Source organism: Cataglyphis hispanica, chromosome 18 (genome assembly GCF_021464435.1).
Source record: "Cataglyphis hispanica isolate Lineage 1 chromosome 18, ULB_Chis1_1.0, whole genome shotgun sequence".
Taxonomy (NCBI): domain Eukaryota; kingdom Metazoa; phylum Arthropoda; class Insecta; order Hymenoptera; family Formicidae; genus Cataglyphis; species Cataglyphis hispanica.
The window spans coordinates 1,803,680-1,822,206 of NC_065971.1; positions in this window are offsets into that span (position 1 = coordinate 1,803,680).

The following is an 18,527-nucleotide window of genomic DNA, read 5'->3' on the forward strand; positions in this document are numbered from 1 at the left end:
GTAACCGCATCGCGGAGAATGCGTCACTGTGTTGGTTCCGCGCGCATCGCTGCGCACGTGTAAACGTATATATACACGTATACGCACACGCATGTACCCACACCCTCGAGGCGGTCTACGTACACGAGGATACCGCGGCCTGAATGGACGAGGCACGAACACGCGGACGAGCCGCGTGCGGACGTCTCTCGCGGCGGAGCTTTCGCCAGATACTCGGGTATGTACACGCGAGTACCCCAACTTTTGTCCCTCCGCTATCTTCCCCGCGTCCCTCTTGTCACGGTGCCCCGCGACTCCCCGCCCTTCTCCGCGATCGGACCGGCTAAAGTGGTTTGTCTTTGATTTAACCACCACATAGAGAGAGAGAGAGAGAGAGAGTGAGCGGCATCGACAAAGGAACGCATCTCTTTCCGCGCGCGCGACGTCGACGTTCGTTGCGCTCGTTTCAAGGTAGAAAGGAAGGAAGGTAGGTATAGAACTCGTGTGGAGGAATTGCATGCTCGACGCATGTATACGGGATCGCAAAACGCTCGGTGGGTTTGGCGATGATCGTCGGTGGTGGTGTCGGCGGTGAGGGCGGCGCATCGCGGCCTCTTCAACGAGTTTATGTATAGCGATTTCCCCGTATGTATAGGACGGAGAGTATAATTGTGGTGGATACACGACACACGCGTATACACACATTATTTCTCTCTCTCTCTCTCTCTCTCTCTCTCTCTCTCGCGCGCGAACCGGGAGCGAGGTGGTGATGGTACTGACGATCAAATCAGAACCAACACAACGATCGGACGGATGGACGAACAGAGAGCTGATACGAGAGCTGGTGCTCTGATGCTGCTGCTCCGCTCTTAACTCGGCGCACGGATATTGTTTACCCGACCATTTAGGTAATTGCTGGCCTACCGCCCTGCCAGCCAATCGAACGTAACCGGCTGATGCGTCTGCAATACTGATCTCTCTCTCTCTCTCTCTCTCTCTCTCTCTATCAACAATGTGAGCTTCTTTATCACTCTCGTAATCTTCGGCTCTCCTAGTTTCACTCTCTAATATATCTCTGTCTCTCTTTTCTTCTCTTCTTCTCTCGCAACGTTTCCCCGCCGATTTTCCAATCATTATCGATTTAGCTCTGGACCAATTGTTCGGCGAAACTGATACCGCTATTGTTGCAGTGATCGATTCTTTCCAGGAAATTGGCGAGATACATGCGCTTTGCCAGAAGATTGTAGCGGTGAAGTGTTTTGACAGTTTTAATGATTGTCGTTGTGTATTGTTCCAATGTTGCATTTAGAGATAAATGACCGATTGACACGACACGTCAAGCTTCTGATAAGCGTATCGAGCGCATGTGACTAAACTTTGTTAAAGTAATTAAAAATATGATTGGGCCTAGAATTGCTTTATAGATGATCAGGAATTTATGTATGTGTTGCGCTTGCTTGCAAAGACGCGCATACTTTGTCCTGTGAAATTATAACCGTAACGATGATCGCATTAGATGACAAATTGGATTAAGTGTGGCTCGACTAATCCTCAATTGTACCACCTCATTATTTGGTTAGCGCTCGAGCGAGGTAACGGCGCGGTAGCTGAGCCGCGCGAGAAGGTATCGCAGTGTGTTATCGTGTTTCGCGAAAACTAATTATCGCCGTAGTTAATGCGATAATAGACCTTTTATTCATCAAGTTCAACCGTTTTGTTAGCCGCGTATATTATATAATGCAACGCAGCTTGTCCCCTGCACATACGGATCTTTCGGAATAGCTATTACGCTCTTCTCATTTATGTATTCTTCGACTAGATTCAAACTTTTTCTTCCTAAAAAAAAAATTCATGTTTCTTTTCTGCCAATATTTTAATATTACAAAAGTTTTGATGAATTATTCTCAAGCGAGTAGATTATGTTAAAGCAAAATTAAAAAAAAAAAAAAGCTTAATTGGTGCAAGCTAATTAACTCGTAACTTTTAAATCGAGAATTTATTGATGACTATAAATTAAAGTCGCAGCTGAAAAAACTCGGGACAATTTTGGAACACCCTTTGCATTGTCGAGATGGGAGAAGGTAATCGTAGAAGTATGCGCTTCTCATTCCCTCTTGTCACGTGAACGAACGAACGTAATAATTCACAGACCCCCGTCTACAAAAATATCATCTTCACGATGCCCGTTCTTGGAAACGTCGTTCTAAACTCGATGTCAATTATCCGCGAACAAATGAGCATGGTTTTATTCATGTCACTTATTGTTAGGGCCGATTCAGTCGACATCGGTCTAATCCTCGTTCGTTATATACCTTTTTCTCTTCAAGTTATATTTTTTTCAATCGAATAATCAGAGAAATTGCTTCTTAATTTTCCCAATCTTTATGATATAAAGATATCAAATAATATCGTAAGCTAAAGTGCATCAATTTCTTTAACAAGAACTGCAAACCAATATTTTAATTAGCGCGGAGAGTAAAAAATTAATGTACTTAGTCGGCATCACGTACGATGAATCGAGGTCATTCGCGGTGAATTTCGTATGCATGCAATGTTTGTCACTCGATTTGTAGTACGTCGAAACATAATTAATAATTCAGGACGCTAATGTAACGCGCACTAGTGCACGCCATGCACGTACTTTCGAACACGTCGCTCATCTCTGTCCGAAGCGATAAACGTAACATGCAAAACCACCGCGAATGGATCCCGAATGGATATTGATTAAACGCCCTCAATGAAGATCCCATTGTTGATGATCGAGGACGGAAAAGCGTTTCTCCGGTGTCATTATGGCGCAGGTGAGCTTCGTGCTGGTGGATTACTCTACCTGCCAAAGTGATGAGGGTTTAGGCGGGGGGTCCCTAATAGTTTCGAAACGGTACGCGAGTCGGGAGGTTAAGCTAGTTGGCGAGATAGACGCGTAGCACGGTGGTGGGCGCGACGACGAGAGGGGGAGGGGGTGAGGGGGGGATTTGATAGAGCGATCGAGCGGGCGAGCGGGATGAGAGACGGAAGGAAGGAACGGGGGATAGATGCATCGAAGGTTGGGGGGAGGGGAGACGCACCACGGCGCAGGGAGATCGGACAGACCAGCCGTGACCAATTTGCGCCCGTTCGTGCTCCCGATTCTGATCCCGCGATTCTACCCCGTCCGACACACGGATACACACGTACGCAGTGGTGCGAGAGAGTACCGGCGTGCGCGCCGTTGTGGCATATACATATATCGAGACCCCTCGATCTTCTCTTCTCGATACCCATGCATGCCCCCCCTCTCCCCTCCCCCCTCTCCCTCCTACCCTCTCACTCGTTTGCCCACGCTTGTCTCCTCTCCCCACCCCTGATCCGCGCGCCTACGTCGGCACCCTATACTGCCAAGAGATATTCGTCACAGAAAGTCGCGTTGTGTCGCTCGGTGAGCAGGCCACCCCAAAAGTTTCACGCCTATCTGGACCGGCGGCACCATCTATTTGCGCCACGATAATTGGCCAATTAAAACCGGGCGAGAGCGTTCGAGTTACCTGCCATCCGATAATTATACGGTGTCCTCGCGGCGGTTCGACCACGTATCCACGCGACCGGGCGTGGGTGGCGGCGACGAATGACGATGGGAGAGGATGAGAGGAGGGAGGGAGGGAGGGAGGGAGGGAGGGGGGGAGATGGAGAGAGGACTCGGTCGGTGGGAGTTGGATGCGGGAGGAAAGGTTCCTACGGAGGGCCGAAAGGCGGAGGATGGAATCGACTATTCCGATCACGTGGCTTCGGATTCTACGGTGTGGTCCTCCTGGTCTTTCCTCCCTCACCCGCTCATCCCCTCCCCCTTCCTTTCCCCCGTTTCTCGTAGCAATCCCCGGCGCGGCCACGCGGCTCTCCTCTCGTTCTCTCGCTTACTATCCTCCTCCGCGTAAATCAATGCGGACAGCACGCCCTTTCCTTAACCTCGTGACGCATGACTGGAACACTCCTTGGTGCCACGTTTAGTCGCGACACTTAACGAGATAGATACTCTGCCAATAGATCCTCAACTTGAGTGTCAATGGCAGATATTAGCGCGATAAATTTTTTAAAAAATCTTGAAAAGTTAGTAACAGTTATAAATAAAAAATATACTGCTTGTAAATTATTACTAAATATTATATGTCCTTTAAAGGATTAAAACAACTGCCTAATGAAATGTATCATTTGCTGCGATTACATAAATTGCCAAAGGATAAGTATAATTTACAGATTGCAAAAATCTTAATTAAATACTACATATATGATACTGCGAAGACACGATGCATTTCTTGATTTTATATACAATTTATTTCTCTATATAATATTATATATATAATTTAATATTAAAGAATATTAAAAAAGGTTATAAAAATTTTTATCCATTATTATTAAAATAAAAAAAAATTATGAAGAAACAAAACGATTATATATCGCGAAAGTTGATTTAATAGACAAGTCGAGCAGAGAAAAATAAGTTCGTGATACACAACTCATTAAGAAGCTCCTCCTCTGATTTACTTTGCGACCAAAATGATTGATCGTTTATCCCTAATTAGAGATTGGGGAGCTTCTAAAAAAGTAGACGAAATTACGCGTGACACGAGCGGAAATTAGGTTTATGAAGAGCAGAATGATATATGGCCGTTATACTTCAGTAATGTTAGCGACAACGGTGCCGAGATAACTATATCCAGTGACAGCTCTATTTCAGAAAATCTTAATGCCTCTATTTCGCGGTAATAACGCTAATTACGACGGCAATTGGCATTGCCGCGTTATCGCTTACGATCTATATTTCATCGTGAAAAACATAACACCCCGGCGAAGCCGTGCTACTAACGAGCTCCTAGCGGCATTAAATGCTTTTAAATGAGAACACATACGGGGTGCCCCACAAACATTTAATTTTGTCATGACAAATATTTTGACAATCTTATAATTATGTGTTAAATATTAATAACTTTTCAGTAAATCGAGAAAGTGAAAAGTTTATTAAGACAACTTAGTATTTTCTTTTTATATATATTAATATATAAATATATTAGATATTTAATATTTTATTAAATTATTATTTATTATATCATATATTATAAAATTTATTAAAATTAATAAATATAAATAATAATATATAAATTAATAATATTAATAAAATAAATAAAAAGTATATAATTATATAATTAAAAATTGAACTGTCTTTTCATTTGTATGTAAATCGATTGCAGTTTTTTAAAAATATCAAATCTGAAATCTTTGATTATATATTAAAATATTTAATACAAATGAAATATTGAAAAGATGTCTTTTTTCAAATTCTGTTTAATGAAAAATCCACATGAAATTTATTGCAGAAATTTTCATTAAAATTAAAAGATTGACCCCCGATGGGAGAGATCAGCAGATGAACAATGCAAAATCGATGTGTCCATAAATACTATAAATGCAATTTCGCGGCTTTTGTATAAAGTTGCGATACATCTTTACGTGCATTGGGAAAGCACCGCGTATTACTATCTGCTCGCGCGAGTCCGTTCTCTCATTTACAGTCGCACTTTTCCTTCTGGCTGCTGCGCTGGCAGAGGCGAGTATATGCGCATAGGAAACAACACAATGACGTCGACTGTGTAATCGCGTGAACGTTAATTGTTAGCGATTACCCGCCCGCAATTAGCATTTCCTATAGGCTATTGAGCATCGATTAATGTAAATTATTAAGTGCAATTTCTCTCGTGTTTAAACGTCGAATGTTTCGAACGACGTTGTACGCACCGGGGTGGGCCGGATGTGCGAATGAGTGTGTTTCACACTTTCACGCGGAGCTTGTGTGTTATTCGCGCACGAAAATGTAAAATATATGTTACCTCCGTTCCATATCACAGCGTGACGGAAACAAATGCCAGGCGAATTTCCATCACAATGGGAAAAAATATATTATGCTGTGCTGTGCTCGAAAAAAAATTATCGCATTATATATTCGATTCGATGGTCTACAAAAGATGTTTGCTTAACGCTGTTACCAAACCATTTATTAAGCATGGTTCAAAAAAAAAAAAAAAAAAAAACGAAAGAAAAATACGAGAGTTCTCTCGATATAAATGCGGTCAGAAAAGTCTTTGTCATACGAAACGGATCGCGTAGATGAAAAGCAAAGAATATTTTATTAATATCGCCATGTATAATGAAGAAAATAGTGGCGCTATTTTCCGGATAGTACAACATCGAGGAGGAGAACGATTTTCAAACTGTGGAGGTATGGGATATCGGGGATGGGTCGCGTGCGAAGGAGCGAATAGAGACCGAAAGAGGTGATTACACATGGCTATATCGAGCTCCGATATATATTTATTTTTTATATATATACAGAATGTATATACGTACAGAGTGTATATATATATATAATATTTTTTACTCTTTTCATATATAATATATTTTTATTTTTTCATGTATCTGTATAATATCTATATAATCTATATAATAATATATAATAATAATATATAATAATATAATAATCTATATAATAATCCATATAATATATATACAATATATTATATACAGATACATGAAAAGAGTAAAAGGGGCGCGAATACATACATATATATATATATATATATATATATATATATATATATATATATATATTATGTCGCATTAGGCGCGGGGATGGCAGTCTGGGTATCGCTTACGCGTTATTATTACAGCGATACGACACGCCATGGTGTCAACCGTGACCTCCCATGGGGACTCCACGCGATATCATATACAATGTAGGTACCAACTGTCACACCATCGCCGAACATTGGGGATCCCATGGAAACCGGCTAGGCGTGCTTTATGGTGCGTCAAATTAAAAGATTCCCTCCTTTGCGTTCCCTAACTGCGATCTGATCCACTTGCGATGCGATATGTATCCCGCCGTATGAATCCCACCTACGTGAAGCTCGCTAGCACGCGCGTACACGCGCCTTTTACACTGGCTGGCTGGTCTCATAACGCCTAATACAGCGACGCCGAGTAACGTCCCGTGAGACGGGCGACTTTAATTCGCGACTAATGGCACATTAATGGCGGCAACCGTGAAATCTAGGTTACACCAATCGAACAATCATGTACTTGTTCGTAAATGTAACAGAAATTTTCGAGAATATAGAATTAAATCGGTATACACTTTCGAAGTTTCAGACTAATTCTTAAATCATTTCATCTTTACATTACATTCGGCATAAAATGTAAAATAATAAGATTTTAAAGAATAAACTGTTTTATTCGCGAAAAAAATATTTGATTTTTCTGTTGAATTGATGTGTGTATTCTAGGAAAATTGTCAATTCTTTTTTTCTATTTTAGTCTACTTTATTTTAAATTCCATCACATTTTTTATATTTTTTTATGTCATATAATATAATTTAATTTCTCTTTTTTCCTATACAATGTATATGTATATTGTATATGTGTGTGTGTGTGTATATATAAGACAAAAGTTGTTCTGCATAATATTTCGCGATGTCTAACGAGAGCGAATAATTTTCAGTTTAATTTACGATTAATGGCACGTTTAATAGAGGATGCGAGTGTAGTAGTGAAATTCACAGTTGTCCACATACTTAACGACATCGTGTGCCGCTTGTGCGAACAACTCGTACGTGAAATGTATACGGCTTTGCCAAACGTTGCGTCGTGCCAGACGTCTTTCTGGCGAAAACGCCGCAAAGTGGCTAAGCTCGACTTGTGAAATACATGTCGAGCGGGGTCCTCGCTATGGCAGTAGATAGACGACTAATAGTTGAAACTATTGCGAAATTTGTTGATGGAGGGAGTTCCGCTCAATAGAGACGTGCATAATGCTAATTCATACTTCACATTCGTCACATCTTTGCACCAGCTAAGTAATGATGCTCTTAAGACTTTGGCGCGAATCCCGGGATGCATTAACTCTTTCCAGACTTCTGACATGTATATGAACTGTTGAATATTCTTAGGAGATTGATATCGAAAATTAGGATGTCAAATGACGTAAATCAATTATGCGTAGTGTATAAAATAATTGTCCTGATTCTCAAAAAGAGTTGCGTCAAAAAATTAAGAGTACGCAGATATGTCAAATGTATTTTATGATTTATTGTTTTAATGATTTTTTAAATATTTATGTAACGTAGCTTGTACTTCTTGTGAGTGTGACATTATTTATATAAAAACAACATAAATTATACTCTAAAAGAAATGAAAAGAATAAGATTTTTGTACACTAAATTTATAAAGTTAATCTAGAAAGCATTTTTCATTTTAATTACAATTCAACATTCGTGAAAAGTTGAGAGTTCACTTTTCCATACATCTGTCGTAGGAAAATAAATTAGCTCTGTCATAGGTCGTAATTCTTTAATTTTCAGTCTTAAGTCTCTCGGTGATTAAATCTCTGTTCGAGCACGGCCCACTTGAAATGGACCGAGAAATAAGATTTCTTTATCCCACATTTACGCGCTCCGTCAACTCGTTTGCGCAGCGTCGTCGGAAAAATCCCGTCGCGCCGCGTTTCGTTTCATCGGCCGTCGCGGGAAAGAACTTTCGCGGAGCTACTTTTGTTCGCGCAAAAGCGGCATATATCGTACTTCATAATTTTCGATTCGCTCGCGATTTCGTTTGCATCCAACCGTGTCCGTTGCGAGAGAAATGGAGACTCGGCGTTTGAATTCTTAACGATCGCGCGCGTATTAACGGCGCGGTTGGTCGCAGTTTCGCGCGAAACTTACGGCCGTGTCCCGCTCGCGGCTCGTTAGTAAAAATAATTTTCTTCCTCCATCGCGACGTCGCGATGGAGAGGAATAGAGGGGCGGAGAGGCCGTACAGATGACTCGTTGCATCCAGGGACGGAGGCTGAGTTTTTGGAGCTAATCTTTCTGCGAAGAAACTTCTGCAAGAGAATCGTAGCAACACTCGAGGAGATTTTATTTTTCTATTTAATAATAGTTTGTAAAATTTGATAAAAGATGATAAAAATTTGACAAATAATGTTTACGAATTCTGGAGATGCCAGAATTAAAAATCACAGGAGACTTGTATTTTAGACGGTATATAATTTTATAAAAGATGAAATATTTTTTACACGAGATTATTTCGCCGATACAGTCGAGGATCAGAAACTAGATTTTTCTTGTAGATTTGCCCCTGGATGGATCCCTCTCGGGCGTTCACTCGCGAGTCAGATGATCGTTTGTTCCGAAGCGACGCGTCTTGACGAGGAACGAGGAGAAGACGCGGCGTGCAATGTAAACGAACGAGTCTATAAGTCCGCGTCGGTTCTCTCCGCGGCGCGAATAAACTCGGACGTTTCTGGCACAAGATCCCTCGGTCGGATCTTTCTCTATTTCGCTGTCTCGGAAGCCGAACGCTCCTTTACTCTCTCTCTCTCTCTCTCTCTCTCTATCTCTCTCTCTCTCTCTCTCCTCCTTCCCGACCATCGTCCTCCCCTTTTTCTCGCGCTTCTTGGACGTTCGCCTCTTCAAAGTGTCAAGTGACAAACGGTCCCGCTACCGAGTAGGCGTAGTCGTCGGGGTGGATATAATTTGTCAGGAAATCACCCAATTAGCCTCCCAGTTATGCGGCCCAACAGATTTAACCAATTAGTTTAGCTATGCGAGCCCTAATACATTTCCACGCCGCCGGCGACTACCAGCCGCAGGCGATTCTCCCTCAGTCCGCCTGTCAACCCTCTCTCTCCCTCCACTCCTCTCACATTCTCACTCTCTCTCTCTCTCTCTCTCTCTCTTTCTCTCCAGCCTTTCCTCGCTCTTTCGCTCTAATCCTTTCTCCGTTCAATCGCCGTATTTTCGTCTCTTTCTCTCTTTTTCTCTTTTCTCGTCGCACTTCTCAACCGCTGCACGATATTAGGCGGTTATAGTGATCTCTCGATATAGTATAAAGGACTTCATCGTCGTCATGGACGACGACGGTGATCACGATGATTGTGGCCGTGCACAAATTGCGCTTTTGCATTTACGCATGTTACGCATATGCGACGCGCACACGTGCAACCGCGGAGGAGTGACGAAGGGGCTGCAGTTGACGTCTATCTCTATAGAGACTGCTCACACGCGTGACATAGTAAGTGGGGGAAGGGAGAGAGGCGAGGGGAGGGCGCATAGAGTCGAGAGGTGAAGCAATTTGTCTCCCTAATGAGATGTCACCCCGTCTGTACGCGTTGAGATGCGGCCAGTAAGGAGGCGAACGATCATCCCTGAAACCGATCGAGCAGAAATTGCCTGTTCCACTCATTCTCCTGAGCACCCTCTTTATGGGAATCTATATGGATATATTATCGTTTTGACGGATCACTTAGGTATGTCCCCTGAGAATTCAATATCGCGCTGATATATATTTGTGATGTGTACCAAGAAACATTTTTAGTTTAAATAAAATTGTTCTTTATGGGCGAGATGAAATGATAAAAGTGATCTTTTTAAACATAGATAAAATAAATAAATACGATAAATGTAGTACGTTAAATCGGGTCTGAAGATTGAGTTTTTTTTTTTGAAATTATAAAGGAAATGTCTACTTATACTCTTTAATTATAAAAAAGACTCTTGATTAAGATTAAAATTAATTGGCATCAAGGAAAGCGGTTGTAAATAAAAGAAAAAGTTTAAAGCTTAAGAGAAGTTAGAGAATCTATCATTAGAATTTAACGTAATGAAGGTGAAAAGCCATGCATGGGAGAATGAAAAATTCTGACTAAAAATAATGAAGGCACAATAACGCGGATAATGTGTAAAACAATCCCCGTATTGACTTTCTGATCATATGACTGCGCGTTTCCAAACGTTCGCCGGTGTAAAATATAATAAACCGTATATAAAATATTCAAGTAATGAGCAATGGACGAAAGAGTACAAATTGTTCGCGAGAATGAAAACATAAATACCGTTGAAAAATTCACGTCCACGAGCATTATTGCCGCACAAAAGAACGGTGTCTGTGTACGTTGCGCTTTTTATCTGCCATTATGGTCGTGGTCAATTGCCCGTTATTACCTTACACAATTATTGGCGAACGTTAAAAATTTCGTTCAATAAAATTTATATATTGAACATCGCGTGTTCTGTGGAACAGCATTTTCGAGGATATCTCGCGTAGAAACAAACTTAGGGACACGCTTTAATCGTAGGAAGAGAGATACCAACAAGATTGATCGGGCATAGTTATATAGTATGGGTCGAGAGGATGGTCAATGGGATCGGTTCAGGTACAGGATTGCTCTGCTTGATTCTAATTGAATCGTCCTTTGGCCTTTCTCTAAGCGATCGCAGTCCCGTTGACCCGCTGTTGCTGACGAGCGAGATGTTTTACCCTCCCAGGCTCTTCTATTACGCGCACCCGGTTAGAGGTTCTCCAAACGCAGATCACTAATCTTATCTTAAACACAATCGATTAGATCATCTTCCGTAATAAAAAAAAGTAGGATTCCTGACTATATTACGTCATTAACAGCCACGTCATTTTATGATTCTGAGCTTTTAACGCTAGTTTAAGATTGTGCGTCATTCATATTTCTAAGAAGTTGCAAAAATTATTTTGATGCCTTTTTTTCAATATTTCTAAAATTTATGATATAAATACTTTTAAGGATGTATATGTCATATATCCTTAATATTAACGAAAGCATTAACAAAATACTAAAAATATTAACAAAAATATTAACAAAATATTAACAAAAGCATGAAAATTTCATAGACTGTTCTACTATTTCTTCTGAATATCTGTGCAAAAACTGAGCACAATTCTCATAATGATTTGAAAGTTATTTAAGTTTGAAGTTACTATTGATTCTTATGAAAAATCGCGTATTGTATCACTTATTGACAAATTTGACAAGGAAAAAATATTTCCAATGAAATAAAAATTTTCACAAAATTTATATTAAGGAAACTCTAATAAATATTTGTGCAAAACTTAATTTAGATCCACTTATTCGTTTAAAAGTTATTTATTAAAAATTGTAGAAAAATATTATCTGTCTGTTTCTTTTTTTCTGTAAATTTTTCGTTTTTCATTGTTTCTTGCAGTTGATTTCGAAGAGTATTCACGAAAAATTTTTGCCATAAATTAAGAAAAATATTAATTACAATTATTTTCATTTACCAAGATGTCAAAATCCACATTATTTTGTGATACTTTAATTCTTTTCATAATCCAGATTTATTTGTTTAATTTTTTAAACAGTATAAATATAAGAAATATGTTTTTGTTTAATTTTGACAGTTTATTGCTATTATTGCATATCCTTAATATATTTTTATGATAAATGCTCTTTATATACAAACCCTTATATTTTATTAACTTTTAAAAATTCTATACAATAAAAAAAACAAGCATTTGTTTTTAAAACAGATGTAAACCAAACAATGCAACGTGCAAATTTTCTATAAAAATATATGTGTAATTATTTAATATATGTATTTATACAATATTTAAAAAAAAATCATGGATCTTGGAAACAACTACATAATTATTATTTTTATTTAATCTTGTAATGAATGGAAATGCCCATTTGACAAATGTAAATATAAAAAATTGTAAACATTTTTTAAAACATTTTTACTGCTCAAATATTAATATTCACGTATCGCATAATGCCATTCCTGTGCCGTGAGAAAATAATTTATATTGTAAATACTCTTTTGGTTGGGAATTATATATAAAAAAATAATACTTATTTCACTGTAGCTCTTATATAGCTCTTTGTCGAAATTAGTCAGGTGCTTTTTTAGGCACATTTGTCTGATCAGAATCTCGATTCGAACAGGTATCGCGAAAGAAGCCGCGCTCATAAAAGACTATCAGTCAGGTATTTATATTCTCGCTGGTTCGTTCGCACGTGTCGCCCACGATACGTAAGACGCGCGTTCCAATCTCATCAAAATCATCTCCCCCTTTTAGAATCGAGCGAAAGCGGCGCGCACGCGTGGGTATTAAATTAATGTAGTCGACTCCGTAGCCGGCGATTAAACAAAGGGTGAAAATTGAGCACCCTCCCCCGCAGTTCAGTGCCGACGGTGAACACCCAACGGGCGGCACGCATACAACTTTAGGGGAGGGGGGGATCGACTATATAATACATACATACAGATATAGACGCACACATCTATACATTTCGCATGCCTCAGTACGCATCCCGCGCAACACAATCGACCGTGTCTGCGTAAAACGCCGATTTGCGCATACATACATACAAACGGGTTTTCGCACACTGCACTCACGGTAGTCTCACGCTCGAGTAACTGCAGTGTGTGTATACGCGACGAAAAGCGTGCACGAGTGTATGTATTTGTGTCTGAAACGCATATATGCAGGAACGAGTAAGCTATACGAGAAAGGAGGTCCTCTCATATATATATATAAAGTATCTAAGCTGCCTGCACTTTTTTTGATATACAAATCTGTGAACCCTAGTGCAGTTTAAATTTGTCCTCAACAAAAATATTCGTTCACCGATATTGATAATAAAATTTAAATAAACATTTAATCGTTTTCCCCAAATTTTAAGCAGACTTTATATTAATAAAATTTTTTAAAATTGATCACAAGAATATTCACAGAACAGAATGTATTAAGACGTTATTACTAGTTCTTGTTAGGAAAATGTCGATTTCACGCTGATAACAGGAATCCACAGACGCAAGAAAGCCCGGGACACCCGGTATGCGGCGCGCCCGCGCGCCTCTATACCTATGTACACATTGGGCGGCCGCCGTGGGGTGGTCGGGTGGTGGGTAACGGGCTTCGTTCGTTGAATGCGGTTTAATATTAATGGAACTGATGATAAGCAACGCAAACAAGCGTCGAGTCTCCCGGGAGAGATCTGCCTTCTGTTAGCCGGCGTACAGCGGAGGGAGGCTCGACACATACGCGCGCGCCACGCACACCGACGAGAGGAGATCCGCGCCGCGCCAACAGAGGCTACCGTCATTCGTGGTTGCCGTTGCAGCGCGGCAACCCGGGCGGCGTAGGGCGCGCAACTCCCGAAAGGGCAGAGGGAGAGAAAGGAGCGCTGCCTGGCACACATACACACGCAAATACGCATACACACACACACACGTAACGTGTAACTGCGATCGTTTACGCGCGTATATATCCCGCACGTGCCCCGGGGTACGCGTTCCCGTAACGCGTCGGTGTAAATCAGCGAGAAAGAGGAAGGGATGGGGGCAAGAAATGGAAGGATAATCGTTCGCCGCTACTTATATACATACTTTGAACGCGTCAGAGTCCCCGTCGCGGGACCGCTGCGGATTTCGCCCCGCCGACCTATTCGCTTACCGATACCCGTTATGAAGCGAGTGTGTTTGCTCGCCAAATTAGAAAACCATCGACGAGCGACCCGCCGAAGGGAGTGTACGCGCGCAGGCTGCGAGTCTCGTGGCAAGTGGTCGCAATCAGTCGACAGTAGTCCCGACTACTGTTCTCCTTGAAATAACACGGGGGATACGCTTGGCCAAAACGCATATAAAGGTAGGCGTCGACCAGAGCCTCTCATTAATGCAATGCTATACAGTTACTTTTAAACTCGACATTGTATTTTATAACGCGTCTCTCTTTTTATTCTTTATTTCTGTCTGCGAATAAAATTTATTTTAAAATTCTTATAATTAAATATATATATCGCGAGCAAAATATTTTTTAAAAAACAAATTTAAGGGATCTTAATTTAATTTTTTTTTAAATTGTTTTTTATCAGAATACACTTGAATTTTTGTACGTTTGTTATCGTAAGTTTTTTTTATGAACTAAATGTCATGACTAATTTTTTCGTTTTACAATGTAAAAATTATTTTAGCTACAATACTTTCATAAAGAACATATCAAAATTTTTTATTCTATACAAAGATGGGATAACTTAATAGAGCATTATGCAAGGCTACTGTGATCGCCAAGCCGCGAGATTACAGCGGATAATAGCGCGCGATACTCAGCGATTCGATGCAAGTTTAAAACTCACCACAAAAGGCCGGGTTAATCGAGAGCCGGGGCTTTGTTCCGCGGCATACGGAATAATGTGGGGAGGGGGAGGGCGAAGTAGGTAGGTAATATTCAAGCGAAATCGCGGGTAATAACATCAAGGATTTTCGTAGCCCGCCACCGACTCGGCTCGACGCGCGCGAAGCTATGAATTCTCGCGACTCGTAGGAAAAAGCGTACCTTGCTTACCCCGTGCACTTTGAAATAACGAGTTTGAAAAAAAAAACAAAACAAAAAGAACGGTCAAAAATCGAGCAATACATAAGCTCGGCCCGGGGAAACGCGATGGCGCGCGCGGAGGCCGCAGTGCGCGCGGGGCTCATATCGTATTAATAGGCAATCCGGACAGCCGAGGGGTGTCATAAACTCAACCCCCTAATACTCGCCTAAACTACCTCGGTTAAATAATGGAATCCCTATTCCCACCTCCTGCCACCGCCGCCGCCGCCAACCGTTGCCTCCGCTACATTTCTCTCCGCGCCGGCTCCTTGTTTGCCGGCTCCCAAACCACGAGCACGAATCGTCTCGTCGTGCTACTCCGCGGGGTTTCGCACACCGAAGACGACGACGGCGTGCTTGCCTGCCTGTCTGTACCCTAAACTAGAAAGCGGTAACCCGCGTGAATTAGCTATCGCTCGCTCCCACTAATTTATATACCAAAGACGTGTGTGCCCCTCCGCCCTCCCCTCCTCTTCCGTCCACCCGGCGTTCAGCCATCCACCTATCTGTTCGCGTTCAGTTAATTATAAGCGTACGCGTCATTTAAATTGCAATCGAGTATTTTGCGATAGTATGCCCGGGTAACGGGGCGAAATTGTTCGTCCGTATTGTCGACGGATCAAATTACAGACAACACGTCGCACCTCGATGCATCGCGCCGCGCTCCAAAAAGTGGCAATTGCGTAAATTGGCTCCGCCATGAATCGTGTCGCGCTTAATTAATCAGTAGGGCGAGAGGTTGTCCACTTCGAGCCGTAAAGCTTAATTCGCGAAAATTTTGTAATCGTAAATTGCTTACGTGCTTTGATTTAAAAATCATTGATGAGAATTTTATTGTTATTTTTTGATATTTATTCATTAACAGCTGATCTAAATTGATTAGATTTTTTGCGTTATCTTATAATGCGGAATGATTATTTCATTTTGAGAATTTCGTAGAAATATTGTTGAGATATTTTTTTTCTTTCATTTTTCCTGTTCAATTTAGCTAAGTTGACTATTAATGTTCCACGTTATAATCTTTCTTTTACAGCGCAATGTCTGCTTGCCGTTAATATTGTTCGAGAAGTAGTTATTTTGAGATTGCGCTTTCAAACATAAGTAAAAGAGAAAGAGAGAGAGAGAGAGAGAGAGAGAGAGAGAGAGAGCACAAAGTCTCTTCTCGCGATGTTCTCATTGAGATGCGGGCAGGATTCAAAGTTTGCGTAAACGTTTAAAATAGCGTAGCGAGAAGTTTGCACTTGAGCTTATACCCAAGCACGAATTACCTTTCGCTTAAGAGCTAATTAAGAGATGGTTCTATTCGGTGACTCTCGTCCGGGAGCAACTCTAGCGGAAACAAAATTCCACCGACCTAGTAACGTGTCCTGACCCCATCCTGACGATGGTGAACCCTCTGTCGTGTCCTCTCCCACTTTTATATATATGTATATATATATATATATATATATATATATATATATATATATAAGACCAGACCAATCTCGAGTAATCGTTACGACGTACCGTAGATAGATAAGAGTATCCGACTGCTTTCGCCTCGATTCCTTCTTCCTTCTCCTCGCCATCGTGTCCCTTCGTTCCCTTATTCGCGAATCCAAAAAGCGTATAGTTCTCCTCCGGATTCCCTGGAGTCGACTTAGATATCCAGAGTAGATTTCTAAAGTGGCGGACGATCCTCGATGATCCGTGACCGTTCAGGATTCAGCGGATCTTCGTATTGGATGGAGTGAAGCGATCAGCTCGATTCGTCTGATGTATACGTGACGTTTACCTGATTTAATCACCTATACAGATATATCGTGAAAATATATTACTATGTTTTCTTTTTTCTTCTTTTTAGTCTATTATTTTTGGAGATAATTTTCTGCAAAGACGTTTAAAAATTTATGAAAAGTTTTAAATAATTTTACCGAAAATCTGATAAAATCTAGAATCTATTAAGACTTAATTATTAACATATTTAAATATTACAAAATATTTAAATACTACTATTGCAAAAGAATAGGGGGGGGGGGGAAAAATAATTTTGTCCTTTTAAATTTCCTCTAATGCATTTCAGTCTCCGCTAAGAATTATCTTTGGCAGATGGTGTATGCTCGATTACTAGGAAACGTTTTGTTTAATAATAGATACATATATAAGATTTGATATTTATATAAGACGTCATCAATGGAACCATCGGGCAACTACTTCTCGTTTGTTTTGCTTTTAACGAGAATGGAAAGGGCAAGATGTGTCCCAAACGCTTCGCGAAAGAAACGAAACGGCACGGAAAAGTAGTCGGAAATCGTAAAGTGCTCGACACCTCGGTCCTCCTGGACAAATAAGACCGCGCGCAAGAGGATGAGGCGACGACGACGGGAACGACGCGCGACATATCGGAGTCGACGAGCGCTCCGAGATTCAGTCGTTTTCCATTCAACCCGGGAGAACAAGAGAGATGAGCGAATCGGAGTCTATAAGAGAGAGGGAGAGTGTGAGAGAGAGAGAGAGAGAGAGAGAGAGAGATTGAGACGATGACACGACGATGTCGGCTGGGAACGTCAGGGGTCGAGGGTGGCAGCTAAATAATAATTCTCACTTAACTAACTCGGTTAACTAGCTTCGCCGCGGCTAATAATAAAGGAGTCGTCGTACGTTGAGCATCGCCTGACGGTGGATCGTGTCTCTCTGGTAGAGAGATAGAATGAGACGGAGAGAATGGTGGAGAGGAGAGAAGAGGAGAGGATCGTTTTCACAGAGGGCGAAGGTAGGAGGAGAGACGACGGGTGTGCACGGTCGCGGAGCGCGTCGAGGTCTGAAGTCAATTTGTCGGGGAATGCGTTGGCAACACGTGTGGCACTCCGCAAGATCCTCCGTCCCTCCCTCCCGCCTTTCTCTCTCTCTCTCTCTCTCTCGTACGTCTCTCATGATGAGTATGCCGAAAAATCTCACGAAATCTAGGCGCAGCGCGAAGGACCATCGAGGAGCGCGCCATGAAAAAGGCGGGCAATTAAGCGTCCGGCGACGCTTAGAAGAAAAACGATCGGCCCGGGCTCGCAGTCACCTCCGGAGAAAAGAGGACTCGTCTTTCGATCGCGGAGTGAAGTGACCCGTAGATATTCCCCGTTTCAACGTTTTGACCCTCGTCAAAAGATATATGTACGCAAGTGTGAGTCTAGCTGGGTGGAACGACGATATAAGTTATCTTCCTTTTGCTTTTGATGAAGATAAAAGAGTTTATACAGAAGAACTTTATTTGTTTATCTTATTTTATAGTACGTTTTATAGTATATAAAAAGAAATATATTTTAAAAATTTCTCTATCTTTTTCTTAC